The sequence below is a fragment of the Pelmatolapia mariae genome, linkage group LG4 (assembly GCF_036321145.2).
Source record: "Pelmatolapia mariae isolate MD_Pm_ZW linkage group LG4, Pm_UMD_F_2, whole genome shotgun sequence".
NCBI classification, from domain to species: Eukaryota; Metazoa; Chordata; class Actinopteri; order Cichliformes; family Cichlidae; genus Pelmatolapia; species Pelmatolapia mariae.
The window spans coordinates 4,290,844-4,306,314 of NC_086230.1; the positions used below are offsets into that span (position 1 = coordinate 4,290,844).

Here is a 15,471-nt window from a genome sequence, read left to right on the forward strand (position 1 = left end):
AGTGAAAACACAATTTAAACACTTTACAAAGAATTAATACATGTTTTCATGAAAATAATGTCATTAACCCTTTTTGTTGTGAGTAAATCTCACCGACTGCTTGTGGGACAAGCTAGAAGGAGGACTTATCACAGAATCTCTCCTGTGCTCCAGATGTGAAGTCTCATGCTCTGATCGTACGGCGAAGATGGTGATGATGAAGCCTCTCTGATCTGTGGCATTACAGTTTCTGGCTGCTATGTGCTTCACACTGTTGGATTTTACATGTGAAGCTTGGAGAAGACACAGGAGGACTGTGTCTCTCTTAACAAAAAAAAAAAAAAAAAAGAAACCTAACAACCTCCCACCGTACCCCCCCACATTCAACTCCCACCTACCCACTCCACTCAACTCCCCAGCCTCACACCACCCAATGTCTATACAAATGTAGGGTATCAACTGGTAACAAAAAGCAAGTTTAACATATGTAGTGCATATGTAACACTGCTGAAACATTTCTGGCCAGAAATGTGCATTTATCATCCCAGACCCAGACCCACCCTGATAAATGCACTGGCTGAAACATGATAAAAGCTCATAAAAATGTATGTTTCATTGAAAGATTTGTCCAAAAATATAATGATATACTTTTGAACAAGTTTAAAGATTATAACAAACTGAAATCAATAACATTTTTGTAAATATTATTTCAAAATAGAGGCACAGATAAACTGGCTTAACTGTCATTATTGCTGTAATTAGATTTTTATTTTTATTTATTTTATTTTTTTTTAGAAGCAACCTTTAGTCTGTGTTGTTCTCTCAGAAACAATGAAGAAGCTGTTGAACATTTATGTGTTGTGTGGGCAATCCTCTGGTCCACCCTCCCTCCCTCCCAGCCACAGTGAGACTGGGGCAGCCTGGCAGGATTTTGAAGCCTGGCTGCAGAGAGGATATGCCTACACTGTTTGTTTTAAACTACAATATTTGATTTTTCTGACATTCATAGATTTCTGATTTTTAGATTTTCTGTAATACATAAAATTGTCAATTTTTACTGATATCATTACTTAATTCATTTAATTGTATTTTATGTAGACAATTGAAACATTATATTGCAATGCAGGGTGCTTTTTCTTAAGTCAACTTTTAAATATCGCTCTACTTTCTTAAGTCATTCAAAAATATAGAAATTACTTACTGTAGTCAAAGATCTAGATCATGAATCATCACAGGACAATACACAGTATACAGGGTCATGGTAACTATGGTAGGTCTTCATGACTCCAGAATGGAGACATCGCTCTGGCTGAGAAATGAAAATTAGGTCAAGCAGTGTGTTCTTCTCTGTGGTAGGGGCAGTGATGACCTGTGCGTATCCCCTAGACTCAAACAGCTCCAGGATTGGTTTGTTTGCAATGGATAAAACATTCTCATTAAAATCACCACACACTATGATGGGATGACAGTCCATGATCTCTAATGAGTCTAATAGGCTTACCAGGTTTTTCAGGAATGGCCTCAGAGTGTAGTCTGGAGGTCTGTACACAACTGCAATCAGAGCACTGACTGGTGCTTCAACCTTTAAAGCCAGAAATTCAAGGTCAGTTACATTATGGATGTACTGTTTTTCATGCACTTGAATGTCACTCTTCACATAAACAGCAACTCCACCACCACTTCTGTTTGCCATCTGGGGAAAGTTTGTGTAGGACAGGTGTCTGTTGCGTTTGAACAAATTGTAATTTTCCAAGTGGAGACTCTCTGCGACAAAAGAGCCCCGCAGGTGTGTTTCTGTTAGGCACAAAACATCTGCTAGACACAATTCATGGTGACTCTTGATGTTATTAATGTGAGCTGGCAGTCCCTCTGTATTATGATGAACAATGGTGAAAACCTCTGACCTGCTCAGTGTTTGTCTCACGTGTAGAAGAGGCATCATGTCATCAAGGTTGGCTTGTCTCATGTTCTCAAGCGCTGCAGTGATTTCTGGATTGGTGAATATTTTTTTCTCCTCCATATCAAGAAGATACAGTCCACTGAGAGACGTCACTCTACTGACAGCTACGTAGGCCATGCCGGGCTCAAAAATGCTCTTAAGAGAGACAACAGCTGATGTGGTTGTCATACCCTGTACCTTATGTATTGTACATGCAAAGGCCAGCTTCACTGGGAACTGTCTTCGTACCACTCCTTTCTGCTTCAGATTCTCCTCTGCTCTCTCAATGTACACCATGTTGTCTGCTGGTGTGCGGTTATTCTTTCCAGATGTCTCATTATCCATTTTAAGTCCAAGCTTGATGATGTGTTGGTCGTTTTCAGAGTAAACTACTCTAAGTAGTTTTCCAAAAGCTCCATTAACCAAACCATTTTGTATGTCAATGTTTCTGGTGAGCATGACACGAGCTCCTTCTGCAACTTTCAGTGTGTCTGGTAACTCGTTTTTACCTCCTTTGAATGGTCTGTCTTGAAGTGCCATTCTGCCAGTTCTAGGATCCTTTCTATAATCATCTGCATGGATGTCAATGATATGAGTATGGAGCAGACCCAGTGTTGCAGAGTTGTGTGCATCCACTTCTTTGTTAGTTGCAAAAATGTGCAACGCATCAGTCGGACAACGGGCTGGTTCAGTTATGGCCTGTGACAACAAATTTCTATCTGCTTCGCAAAGCACATCCAACTTTCCTTTCACACGGATTCTGTTCAGCATCTCAGCAAAGACAACATCATCTTTCTGACGCATAATCTCAGTCAGAGTGATCATCTGAAAATGCTCCCGCCACAGGTCGATCTCGGACGGGTCGTGCACACAGAGAGGTTTCGACTGTCGCACTGGGGGTAGCTGATAGAAGTCTCCAACAGCAATGACTGACATGCCTCCAAAGGGTCTCCGAGTCCCTTTGATCTGTTTGAGTCTTGCATCTACATATGCAAAGAGATGTCTTGACACCATAGACACTTCGTCAATGACGATTATTTCAGCATTCAAAAGTTCTGATCTGACTTCATCCAGCTGATTGCCAAGTCCCTGAATGGGAGGTTTTAAGCTTCTAGGGAGCTTGAGTAGAGAATGCAGTGTTGTTCCAGAAATGTTAAATGCTGCAGTCCCAGTGAAAGCAGTTAACAGGACAGTGGGTTTTGATATGTCAACGTCGTCTGCATATCTGGGCACTTTGCTCAGTATCTTAGATGCTTCTGAGTAGATGCATTTGATAAGATGTGATTTTCCTGTTCCAGCACCACCATTAATATAAAAGAAAAACTGCTCCGGATTTAGAGCACAGACTCTTTTAATGCACCAGTCTCTAACTGCATAAAATATGCAGGCTTGCTTCTTATTTAGATTCTGAAACATCTGACGTAACAAAGTGGGATCAATAGCAGGGGGTTCCCTGATGGCTCTGACTTCTGTTGAAGCATCAGCCTGACGGCTGTAGTCGGGCACATCTTCCTGTTCATTTTCATTGTCTCGCTCTCTTTCTTGTTCAACAAGTGGCAACCTTACGAGATCTGATTCAGGTGCCAGATTACACCATTCGTCAGTCACACCTCTGTTCTGCTCATATTCCTCAACAGCGGTCTCGATCTCCTCACTGTTTTTCTCATATTTTTCTCTGTTTCTTTTGACAATGTGTTGCACGTACTCAAGACGGTCAGTACCTGGTAGCTGTACACAGCCAGCACCATAGAAAGCCTGATAGGTTGGCAAAGATGGCGTTTTCAGTTCGTTGTCTGAACGATGAGGAAGGTACAGTTTAAGCAGTCTTCCATAATATTGCTCTGGATGTTTTTCTTGTGAGCAGCGGTGAAATCTGATGATAGCAGGCTTATCGTTTTTGCGCCTTTGCACAAATCCCATCTCATTGAGAAGGGGTAAAACATCTTTACCTTTTGTCTGTTGGCCATAGACAATCCTGCAATTAGCAGCAAAGTCTGCCATGCACATCTCCTCATACTCTGGTGTTTCAGGTCTGGCTTTATATTTGTCATTCAAAGATGTCATCCAAACATTGGAAGACTCAGGTGTTGTGTTGTCCAGAACTGACAGGGGACGACTCATTTTCACTGGATTATCATCAGTTGGTATGAATATTACAGCACGTGAACATTGCTTCATGTGAAGACCACATGCACGAGCAACACACTCCTGTGCACTGATCTCTCGCTTCTTTGAATATGCCTGCATGACGGCTCTCATTTCATCGCACTCATTTACACTGTCTTTATGGGAGCTCTCAATAACAGTTTTCAGGTACTCAGATAGCCCACCCTCTTTTTTAGATATATATTTCATTAAATAATTTGCAGCGCCAAAAGCATCTAGAACAAAGCTTATGTCGATATTACTGTTCCAGGCTTCAAGCAGATGTGGATTATAGCCGTTTATCCAAGAATCTTTTGGATCACGCTTTAGTATGATCGTACTCCTTGTGTTCATTTTATTCAGGTATCTCTCATATTCTGCATGTGTCAACTTGCATCTTGCCAAGAGCTGCTCTAAACTCATGGAAGCAGTTTCAGGTTCATTCAGCAGCTGGTTCAGTGGCCTGAGCTTGTTCTTTGCTGTTTCTACCTCCAGTTCATCATCCTCACTGGGTCTTGTGATCATTGTCTCATTGCAGGGTGGTTTGGGAAAACCAAAACGGCACCCAGAGTTTAAACTCCTAAAGCACGTCTTTGTGTGGTTCTTACTGTGTTTTTGCACTTCTGTAACTTTCTTGTACAGTTCAGGTTGTTTATGTGGATCAGGCAGCTGTGCTGTGATGTATTTGTTTATAAAATCAACAACAGTTTGATCATCATCATCCTCAAACACAGGAGCACCTTCTACCCACAGGAGGCAGTGTATGTGTGGGCTTCCTCTGTGCTGAAACTCCACTCTGTAAAAGTAGTCAATGACTTTGCCAAGTGGCTCTGCAGGAGATAAGAGTAAATCTCTAAATAATGCTTCAACTCTCTTGTCAAACATGCGCATTGTTGTGACAGGATTGCTTCTCAGGATGTCACATTTTGCTGACCAGTCGAGTCCTTCAAAATTCACTTGTTCACCTTGCTGCCTTGTTATTGCTTCAATCACTTCAGGCCAGCGCATTTCAGCAGCTGAGAATGTGCAAAAGAACGTGGGAGTTCCCAACTGTCTGATCATGGCAAAAAGATCTCTTGTTGTTTTCTCCCAATAGGCTGGGGTTCCTCTCAGAGGCTGCATGAATCTCACTGCATCTTTATTTCGCACCAGTTTCTCCACCTCATGTTTATCTTGCAGCATGCCTGAGGTTATTTTTCTCCCATCTCTGGTCAAAGGCTTTGCCTTCCTTAACTGGATTGTCATGCTGGAAGTAGCCAAATGTATTTCAGTCACAAACTGTGCAAAGAACAAATAGTTTGTGTCTTTGGCAAAACGGTCATCAGTGCAGAAAAGTCTTGATTTGAAATACCCACTGGGGGATACTTTGATCAGCCTTCTTTCATCAAGTGTGTTTTGGCCTGTAGGAAACTGCACAGGGAAGGCCATGGCCTCCAGTTTAGGTGTTTTGAAAAAACTTATTGGATTGTTTCTCTCTGCAGGAGCAACAGAGTAGATTCCTTCACTGAAACATAATATCTCCTCGGCCACATCAGGGGGCTGCAAACAGGACTCGAGTGCAAAACCACCATTAGTCAGTCCATCTGCTTGCTCTGAATCATCTGACATCTGTTCACGTGGTTGTTCACCATCACAGGGTAACATGTCGATATTCTGTTCATTTTTATTTTGTGCTTCACTCAGTGCATTTTTCTCACAGCTGTCAATTTCCATTAAATCAGCCTCGTCATAATCGTCCTCATTCATGTTCTCATCATCATCCTCCTCATCTTCATCAGGAAGTGTTGGATCACACAGCTCAGCATCATCTCTGATGCTCACATCCTTATACTGTGGATGAATCTGCTTGAGTTTATGCAGTGCTTGCACAAGTTTAGACCAGCTTACAGTCTGAAACAGCTGATGACCTTTATAAGACAAGCGTCTCTTCAGTTTAACTCTCATCACCTGAGAATTAATTCTCAATCTAGGCAATGCTTCAACAGTTTCCTGTACCTCTGATGGGACACAGACCACATTTCCTCTAATTGCTCTCTGTCTGCCTTTGGGAAGAGGAATAATCTTGGCAAATGGTATGCACTTGGCTATGAGATGTCTCTCCAGTATGTTGAGATCAGACAATTCAGATGGAATATCAACAAGATCCAGTTTATTGGCAACAGCAAGTGCTGGCATGGATCCATTTTTAAGATGATTGTGGCAGGTGTGACAAATCCACTCTCTCTTTCTCTCATCAGGCACATTGCACTGCTCATTTCTGCAGTTTTCATCACAAACATGAACAAACTTTCCTGTCAAACATGTTGCAACCACATGTGGGTTTTTGACATAATTTGACCTTCTGCAGGGTCGCACTTGGTTTGGAAATGAAGCCTTGAAACATACAGTACATGGGTATGATGGTCCAACTTTGATTTGTGATTTGAACACAGATATGGCCTCGTTGATCACACTGTTGTCACTCTCTTGGGTTTGTCTGTTCACCCATCTGTATTTCCTTTTTATTTTCATGGCACATCTCATGTTGTGCATAATCCTGAATGCAAGATTACTTTGATACCTGACTCGCATTAGTTGTTTCATCAGTTGTCTCTGTCTCTCTCTGAATTCTGGGTTTTCTCGATACCTTTTAGTGATATAGCTTTTTTTCTCCTCTCTGAAATCAGTATTCTCACAGTAACGTCTTTTAATATATTGTTTTTGTTTCTGTCTAACTTTAGCATTCTCACAGTAACGTCTTTTAACATACTGTTGTTGTTTTTGTCTGAATTCTGCATTCTCACAGTAACGTCTTTTAACATACTGTTGTTGTTTCAGTCTGAATTCTGCATTCTCACAGTAACGTCTTTTAACATACTGTTGTTGTTTTTGTCTGAATTCTGCATTCTCACAGTAACGTCTTTTAACATACTGTTGTTGTTTCTGTCTGAATTCTCCATTCTCACAGTAACGTCTTTTAACATACTGTTGTTGTTTCTGTCTGAATTCTGCATTCTCACAGTAACGTCTTTTAACATACTGTTGTTGTTTTTGTCTGAATTCTCCATTCTCACAGTAACGTCTTTTAACATACTGTTGTTGTTTCTGTCTAACTTCAGGATTGTTTTTATATGCCGTGCTTGTGCAAGATTTTTTCTTTTCTTTGTAATCTTTATTTGAAGCGTACTTTTGTCGTTCTTTCCTTTTTTGGTTTTCTTTTCTCTGATTTCTGGGTTTCTCTGATGCCATTAATCTTCTTTTCATTTTGTGCCTTTGTTGTTTATCAACTTTTTTCAGTTTTTTTAAAACTATATCAGAAAGATCACAGGCAGCAACATTTGTTATTGCAGCATTTGATTGACATGAAAAAGCATCATTTGATGGAAGGAAATTTAATTCACTGCATAGTTCTTCTGTGGGTATATTAGGAGGTTCATTCTGATGTTCATATGATGTGAACTGAGTCATGTGGACTTCTTTTTGTTTCACCAGTGGCGTGCAAATGGACATTTGACAAAAGATGTTCTCAGTCAGATCAGTGGTTGTGTTTCTCCTTGGAGTAGAGGAGTTTGCTTCATCAACAGTTGTATCAGAGTGTGTAGGTGCCACAGCAGTGGCAGCTGTTGGTCTGCAGAGTGTATCTGTGATGGTATCACTCAGGTTGACTGTGCTCATACTGTAGAACTGCACAGGCTTCAGCTCATAGTTACAAGAAGGTGATATCTCCATCCCTTCATAAGAATCCTGGAGCCTCTTAATCATGTCACTGAGGAGTGTGAATTTCAGCATCACAGCCGTACCACGATCACGTGACCATAGTGGTAGAGGAAGACCACTGGCTGTTCTGGAGTGTGGATCAAAGAAACCATATTTGCCTGATGTGGATCTGAACACTGCGATACACAATCCACTCATAATTAGTAAGGCATACTGCACATCTGACAACAGGCAGCTCAGTCCTGCTTCTAAGCTGAGAAAGGTATCTACTGCTTCCTCTGGAGGTTCTTCAAATGTCCCATACCGGGAAGGCTGTGTCATGTCGACATGATACATAGACCTGCGAGCATCAACTTTGTCTGGCAGCTCATCGGTTGCCAAATGAATACTCTTGGGGAATCTTTTCTTGGCCTCTTTGTACATCACATCACCTTTATCCAAGACCAGATTAAGGTCAGCTGTAGTCATGTTATCATTCTCATGAAGGAAAGCAAGAAATGTGATTGAGTTACATGTGCACTGACTGTTTCTGGAGTCCCCATATTTAGGATGAGCCTGGCTGTGAGATGCACAGACATGTGCTACAGAGGGCTGGTTTTCAAGGTTCACTCTTTCTGAATGAGATCGTCCTGCCACATCACTGTGATGGCCTCTTTTCACAATGTCAGCATAACCCACCTGTGGGGAACTTGACACCTCAGGTTGGTCTCTACGGTTTACCCGATGTTCATTAAATTCATGCTGCAATCCAGTCTTTACAGCATCAGCATAGGATACCTGTTGTACATGTGCAGGAACATGTTGACCTGTCTGTTTGACACCATCAGCATTGGTCTTTGCAGACACACTGTCTTCTGCAGAGCCCTTAGGAAAATCACACTCAGCTTGTTCACATGTTGGTACACTGTGAAACTCATGGAACTTCTTCCAGCGTTGTTTTGCAGCTTGTGACTTTTTCTGCTTCCTTGGCATTTTTACACACCTGTGTTTCTCTTAGTCTTTAGAAAATATATTCAAAAAATAAGAGTGGCACACACCAGGAGATGTTGTCTTTGTCTTTATATTTCAGTTTTTATTTCTCAGAAACAGATGTCTTTGTTTGTTTGAGTTTTTTTGTCAGTCGAGAGAATAATATGTACTCTCTTTATGGGCTTGGCACAACTTAGCAGCAAGTCCAGAATGAAAAACAGGTAGAGAGAAAATTTAGAAGAGAGAATAGACAGAGCAGGAGAGACACGGCTGGGAAATCACAATCAGACCGTGAATTAGAGTTTTCTTTATTTGTTCAGTTTGTTCTCAGGTAGAGGCAATATGCACTCTTTATTGCTTTAATGGCTTGGCATTTTTCAGCAGCAAGCCAAGAGTGAAAAACAGGTAGAGAGAAAATTTAGCAGAGAGAACAGGCAGAGCAGGAGAGACACGGCTTGGAAATCAAACCGCAGAGTTTTCTTTGTTCAGTTTGTTCAAAGGTTGAGGCAAAATATGCACTCTTTATTGCTTTATTGGCTTGTGCATTTCTCAGCAGCAAGCCAAAGAGTGAAAAACAGGTAGAGAGAAAATTTAGCAGAGAGAACAGAGAGAGCAGGAAAGACACGGTTTTGAAATCAAACCGTAGAGTTTTCTTTGTTTGTTCAGTTTGTTCAAAGGTTGAGGCAAAATATGCACTCTTTATTGCTTTATTGGCTTGTGCATTTCTCAGCAGCAAGCCAAAGAGTGAAAAACAGGTAGAGAGAAAATTTAGCAGAGAGAACAGACAGAGCAGGAGAGACACGGTTTTGAAATCAAACCGCAATAAGATTCTTGGTTTGGCAAAATTTCTCACAAACCACAGGGTGAAATACAGATGGAAAGAAGGCAGAGACAACAGGTGGAGCAGTACAGAGGATAGAGGGGTTGGGGGGTTGGGATGTGAGAGAGAAGACTGGAGATCTGGTCCTTGTTCTTCTTCTGCACACTGTGAACAAAAAACAAGAAAAAAAAAAATTCATTAAAATGATATCACATGGTAATTGTATAAACTAACTGTGACTACTGAAAAAGGACAAAAGAAATATTCAAGCTAAACTGTTGTCGGCTGCCATGTGCAAAAAGTTGCATAATTGGGCACTTTTTAAAAGAATAAATATTTAATTAAATTCAGCAATAATATTTTAAAATATAAATATGATTGATTGAATCGTTAACTAATCACATGTAATGTGACTACAAAAATGTACGAAAAAAATATTTTAGCCCAATTGTTAAGCTGAACTTATGTGTATTTATTATAAAAATGTGTTTAAAAGGTCTAGCACGAAGTTTGAACCCATCACTTTACAGCTTATATTAGTCAGATTATTTTTTTTTTATTTTGGTCTACTTCTCTTACAGTATGTGCACACCTACCAGGCAAAGCACAGATGCGAGTCAAGTTCCTGAAAGTGTAAGAAGAGAAATAATATATTAGTTGTCTGTACAGTGTTATTAGACTAACAGAAATACAAAGGCCGCATGACATGATACACTGAACTTATAGTCAGCAGGGTAATTATAGAGTAATATAGCACCCCAGCTGATACAGCAGCCATTTTATAATTCAAACTAATTAACTGAAGTATTGATTTAAGTACTTATGTAAGGCTACTGTTAGACTGTTACTAGCGTTAGCATTGCTGCTAGCGCTAGCATTCCTGCTAGCATTAGCACTTCAGTTAGTGTTAGCACTGCTGCTAGCACTAGCAGTCTTACTGTTAAAACTGAGCCACAATGGCAATAATAAAAATCATTTGTTACTTTTGTCTCACTGACCGCCAATAAATATCACAGGAATATTCTTTTTGTCAGTTAACAACTGCTAAGGCTAGTGTTAGCATTATAGGTAGCGTTAGCATTGATGCTAGCATTAGCATTGATGCTAGCGTTAGCATTAAAGCTAGCGTTAGCATTGAAGATAGCGTTAGCACTGCTACTAACAGCAAAAGTCATAAAGCGCTCTTAGTGTTATAACTGAGCCACAATGGCAATAATAAAGCTCATTTGTTACTTTTGTCTTACTGACCCCCAATAAATATCACAGGAATATCACAGGAATATTCTTTTTGTCAGTTAACAACTGCTAAGGCTAGTGTTAGCACTATAGCTAGCGTTAGCACTAAAGCTAGCGTTAGCACTGCTGCTAACAGCAAAAGTCATAAACCTATATAAATGATAGCGAAAGTTATTCTTTTTTTGCTTTCTTTATTCTTTGAACTGTGTTGAACTTTAAAAAGACTTGATATGTGAGTTTAAATGTCAAACATGTATTTTTACCATCATAAATTAAACAGTGCTATACTGAGTGTATTGTACTTACCACAGCAGAGAGCAAAGCGGAATGACGACAGTTGGTGCAGTGAGTAGTTAAAGACCGATGAGGCGTTCAGGTGGTGCTTGGAAATTTGAGCATCAGTTTAAACAGCAATATTGAGCATATACATTTCTCTGTCATAGCGAGACAGAGAAAAAAACACACAAGACTCATCAGCATACAAATTGGTACTTTTTCTCTTTATGTCACTCATTCGCTTATACTCAGGAAAGAGGGCAACTGGCATTATATTAGCAAATAAAAAGTATGTCATCTTGAACTGTTTTATGGGTTTTACTTTAAGACTACTTTGTGTGTATTAGTGGGGAGATAAATTATACAGACTAAAAACAGAGACATTAAATGAGATTAGATTATTTAAAATGTGGGAAAATCAACTACAGACAGGTAGAGCTTTAACTATCCAGTCAGAAAAGATTATTTTAAAGTCATCAACTGACTCCAACTGCCCAGATCTGAAAAACCTCTGTGGAGAAGACAAGTCCACCAATACACAATCAACTTGAATTTAACAGGGCAATGAGAATGCTCTATTCAGTTGGCCTATACTAACTACTGACACACTGTTAATCTGTGGCAAAACCCTGTCAAAACCTGTCTTATTGTACCTATTGAAAAAGTTAATCTTACTACAACTGCTTAGATGTAACAGACATTTTTAGGTTTAACCTTGGCAGAGTGAGAGACTGAGATCGTTAAGCAGGCAGGTGTGAGCCTGGTTGCTATAGTGACTGCACCCAATGGCTCAGTACACATGCACACAGACATGCACCTCACTTTTGCTGCTTAAAATGAACAGAAAAGTCAGGCCGAAACAAATCGCTCCCAAATGAAAAGTACATGTCGTATTGACAAAATTCTTTCACCGTGAGCGGCAGTAATGTCTAGTCTACTGAATTCTGAGTTTTCATGCTTGTGGAGTTTATTATATGGACGTGGTGACAGTGTAAAGACACCATGCTCTTCTGAATTTCAAACGAACCTTCTGAGCCATTTTAACATTAGAGTCTATGGAAGAGTTGGAGGGAGTAGGCTGTGCATTGGTGACATTTATGAAAGAACCATAACACCTAGTACAATAGTAAACACATTGGATGAAAGAGGACAGCGATGGCTACATTTTGAGGGTAAAATCATATCTGTAGAGCAAACGCTGCGGACACAGCAGCAGTTTTAAAAAAGATTTTAAGATTAATTTTTTTGCTTCTCTCACTGTAGCAGTTGAGCTGTCTCACTCTGGCCCCAACATTCCGTCCCATACACACCCATTATAAACTCTGAAACGGCTGAAAAAACATCATGAAACTTAAACTGGAACTGAAGAAAAAGTATAAAAGATATTGAAAAGATAAATACAAGTTGAATAGTTGAATGTCTTGTCTTCGTTTTAAAGTTTGAATGGTGGCTCTATGTCAACGTATGTGGAAGTAGTAGGAGTTTAAAAATGAGTAAGTTGAATGAGGATTTGAAGGGTCTCCCCATTGAAATACATGGGAAATTTTTGTTGAAAAAAGTTGAATAAAATTAAAAATATAAATGTTAAAAATGAGAAAAATAGAAGCAGTCATGTCCAAAAGAAGAGGAATCTAACGGTGTTTGAATGGTTTTTCTAAGTTGAACGGTTTTGAAGGAGTAGGAGTACAAAAAACGTACGGAATAGATAATAATAATAAAAAAAAAATAGAATAAAGATTACAACAACAATACTGTGAATGCTTTTACAAGCATTCACACTAATTAGAAGAACAATACTGTGAATGCTTTTACAAGCATTCACACTAAATATAACTAGAAAGTGCATTTTCTGAAGAAACTGCAGTGTGAATGCTTGAATCTGAATGTATGCACTGAAATGAATTAATTGCTGAATTTTAAGTTAAAAATATTGAATGAGATGAAAAATACAGAAATTATAACCTGAAAACAAAAGTGCTGAACTGCTAAAAGCTGACAATTACAGAGAAGAAGTTGGAAAATAGCTGAAAAGTTTTTAAATAAAAATTAGAAAAATCTAAGAAATAAGAAAAGAAAATTTAGAGTCAAAAAACATCTGAATGAATATCAAAACTTCATATTCTTTGAATAACTGAATGACTAAAATGTGATCCCTCCACTTGAATCCATACAGTTTTAAACGTTTGTGACTATCAGCTTTGAAAGACACGGTGCTGGAAAGAGAACATCGAGGTCTTCGTTTTGAGGGTAAAATGATGGCTGTAGAGCAAACACTGTGGACACAGCAGCAGTTGAAAGAGAAGTGTTTAAGATGAATCTTGGCACAGTGAGAGAGAGAGCTCGTTAGGCAGGCAGGTGTGAGCCTGGTTGCTATAGTGACTGCAGCCAATGGCTCCATACACACACACAGACATGCGCCTCACTTTTGCTGCTTAAAATGAACAGAAAAGTCTGGCCGAAACAAATCGCTCCCAAATGAAAAGTACAAGTCCTATTGACAAAATTCTTTCACCGTGAGCGGCAGCAATGTCTAGTCTACCAAATTCTCAGTTTTCATGCCTGTGGAGTTTATTATATGGACGTGGTGACAGTGGAAAGACACCATGCTCTTCTGATTTTCAAACGAACCTTCTGAGCCATTTTAACATTAGAGTCTATGGAGCAGTTGGAGGGAGTAGGCTGTGCATTGGTGACATTTATGAAAGAACCATAACACCTAGTACAATAGTAAACACATTGGATGAAAGAGGACAGCGATGGCTACGTTTTGAGGGTAAAATCATACCTGTAGAGCAAACGCTGCGGACACAGCAGCAGTTTTAAGAAAATATTTTAAGATTAATTCCCCCCCTGCTCTCACTCTACCAGTTGAGCTGTCTCACTCTAGCGGCAACATTCCGTCCCATACACACCCATTATAAACTCTGAAACGGGTGAAAAAACATCATGAAACTTAAACTGGAACTGAAGAAAAAGTATAAAAAATATTGAAAAGATAAATACAAGTTGAATAGTTGAATATCTTGTCTTCGTTTTAAAGTTTGAATGGTGGCTCTACGTCAATGTATGTGGAAGTAGATACAGTTTGAAGAGGAGTGAGTTGAATGAGAATTTGAAGGGTCTCTCCATTGAAATACATGGGAAATTTTTGTTGAAAAAAGTTGAATAAAATTAAAAATATAAATGTTAAAAATAAGAAAAATAGAAGCAGTCATGTCCAAAAGAAGAGGAATCTAATGGTGTTTGAATGGTTTTTCTAAGTTGAACGGTTTTGAAGGAGATAGACTACAAAAAACGTACGGAATATATAATAAAATATAATAATAACTAGAAAGTGCATTTTCTGAAGAAACTGCAGTGTGAATGCTTGAATCTGAATGTATGCACTGAAATGAATTAATTGCTGAATTTTAAGTTAAAAATATTGAATGAGATGAAAAATACAGAAATTATAACCTGAAAACAAAAGTGCTGAAGTGCTAAAAGCTGACAATTACAGAGAAGAAGTTGGAAAATAGCTGAAAAGTTTTTAAATAAAAATTAGAAAAACCTAAGAAATAAGAAAAGAAAATTTAGAGTCAAAAAACATCTGAATGAATATCAAAACTTCATATTCTTTGAATAACTGAATGACTAAAATGTGATCCCTCCACTTGAATCCATACAGTTTTAAAAGTTTGTGACTATCAGCTTTGAAAGACACGGTGCTGGAAAGAGAACATCGAGGTCTTCGTTTTGAGGGTAAAATGATGGCTGTAGAGCAAACACTGTGGACACAGCAGCAGTTGAAAGAGAAGTGTTTAAGATGAATCTTGGCACAGTGAGAGACAGAGCTCGTTAGGCAGGCAGGTGTGAGCCTGGTTGCTATAGTGACTGCAGCCAATGGCTCCATACACACACACAGACATGTGCCTCACTTTTGCTGCTTAAAATGAACAGAAAAGTCTGGCCGAAACAAATCGCTCCCAAATGAAAAGTACAAGTCCTATTGACAAAATTCTTTCACCGTGAGCGGCAGCAATATCTAGTCTACCAAATTCTCAGTTTTCATGCCTGTGGAGTTTATTATATGGACGTGGTGACAGTATAAAGACACCATGCTCTTCTGATTTTCAAACGAACCTTCTGAGCCATTTTAACATTGGAGTCTATGGAGCAGTTGGAGGGAGTAGGCTGTGCATTGGTGACATTTATGAAAGAACCATAACACCTAGTACAATAGTAAACACATTGGATGAAAGAGGACAGCGATGGCTACGTTTTGAGGGTAAAATCATACCTGTAGAGCAAACGCTGCAGACACAGCAGCAGTTTTAAGAAAATATTTTAAGATTAATTCCTCCCCTGCTCTCACTCTACCAGTTGAGCTGTCTCACTCTAGCGGCAACATTCCGTCCCATACACACCCATT

General features: G+C 39.3%; 1 protein-coding gene across 1 annotated transcript in view; it reads right to left on the reverse strand.

Annotated features, from left to right (window-relative positions):
• Positions 1–15,471, reverse strand: part of LOC134625691 (deleted in malignant brain tumors 1 protein-like) — a 246,300-nt gene that overhangs the window by 133,482 nt on the left and 97,347 nt on the right. The window lies entirely within an intron of this gene.